Source organism: Aptenodytes forsteri, unplaced genomic scaffold (genome assembly GCF_000699145.1).
Source record: "Aptenodytes forsteri isolate BGI_AS27 unplaced genomic scaffold, ASM69914v1 Scaffold41, whole genome shotgun sequence".
Classification (NCBI taxonomy): Eukaryota; Metazoa; Chordata; class Aves; order Sphenisciformes; family Spheniscidae; genus Aptenodytes; species Aptenodytes forsteri.
Genome location: NW_008796211.1, coordinates 3,043,843 through 3,045,481, shown reverse-complemented (window position 1 = coordinate 3,045,481; position 1,639 = coordinate 3,043,843).

Sequence of the window (1,639 nt, the reverse complement as noted above, 5' to 3'; positions counted from 1 at the left end):
AGCCTTCCTCCTGAAAGCCCGCTCCACGCCGCAGTCTTCCTCAGCGAAGGGAGCGCTAACTAACGCTGCCGTGGGGATTTTGCGCTGCGGAGGGAAGAGAGAGAGGGGAAAGAGAAACAAATCCAGGCTCCTAAGGGTGTTGACACTTCCTCAGCGAAGGGAGCGCTAACTAACGCTGCCGTGGGGATTTTGCGCTGCGGAGGGAAGAGAGAGAGGGGAAAGAGAAACAAATCCAGGCTCCTAAGGGTGTTGACAGTCCTTCGGAACGGGGGGCTGGCTTGGCCGCCGAGCAGCGCCGCGATGAGGAGAGGGGGGCTGGCTTGGCCGCCGAGCAGCGCTCAGCCCCGGCGGGGCGGGCTGGGGAGCCGGCGGGAAGGCACCGAGCCCTCGCCTATTTCTTCCCTGAAACGAATACCTGGCCAAGCTTAGCTGGCGAGAAATTCAGAGCTCAGGGCGGGCACAGCTCCGGCGGGAGGGCGATTGTCACGGCTCCCTTCCCAGCCAGATGAAGTTTTGTTGGCTTTTTTTTTTTTTTTTTTTTTTTTTATTTCCCGGAAAGGTAGAGGGGATTTGTTAGCGTCTGAGTAACCGGAGTTAGAACAAAAGCCAAACTCTTTAGCATATAAGTTTTCATTATCAGCTTTCAACCTTGCAAAACTAGAGCCATTTGCTTAACTTAATCCGTAACATATGTTTGCAACAGTTTTTTTTTTTTTTTTTTTGTTTTTTTGGTGCGTGCGGTTTGGAGCTGATCAAGTTGTAAATTTTCCGCCTTAGGTTTTCAGCGCCTCCTAGTTACAGCCTAACACCTATTGAGAGAGAGAGAGACTCCACAAAGATCCCACGGCACCAAACCCGAACGATCCGATCCAAAACCCCTAATAAAGTTTACCCATCAGGCCACTCAAACCCCCTCGGATTCATCCCACCGAGAAAGGAGCTGCCACCTTTCTGAGAAAAGGAGTTCAAATGAGCAATTCTGCATCACCCCCATCCCGCCTCGCCGGCGAGGCAGCGTCTGGTGGTTCACTGTTTACTATTACTTTTCCCCGTCTCGTAGGCCACTTTCCTCAAGGTATCTCAGGAATGATGCAAATGGTGGAAGCCTCCCGGTTCGATTAATAACAGCCATAAGAACAGCGGCAGCGCTGGTGGTGATGACACCGCAGACCGATGGTCCACAGCCTGATTCGCTCTCCGTTGGTTCTATCTCCGACAATAACTTTTTAAATATCTGTCCTGCAGGAAGATAATTTCTCCTGCACAGAACTGACGTTCAGTCTTTAAGTATGGGGGCTGTAAGGGAGCCCTAACGGGGCGAGGAGTGATTTTGGGAAATACCCCCACCCCCACCCGCTGTTTAGCGTTATCAGCCTTTACCCCGGGTGTCGACACTTGCCTCGGAGAAGAAAAATAATGATAAAAAAACACGCAGAATGCCTCACAGCCCTGAAAAGATCAAAGGCCCGTATTTGATTTTGTGGCACTTGCACTTCGGATGCATCACAATTGTTTTGATGGGTTAATGACAGAGTGACACGGAGGCTAACTCCGGATGGCGTGATGACATTCCCGCTGAAACGAGACCCGGGGAGCCTTTTCCACGGCACCGGCGGCAGATCAGCCTCCGCCCGCGGAG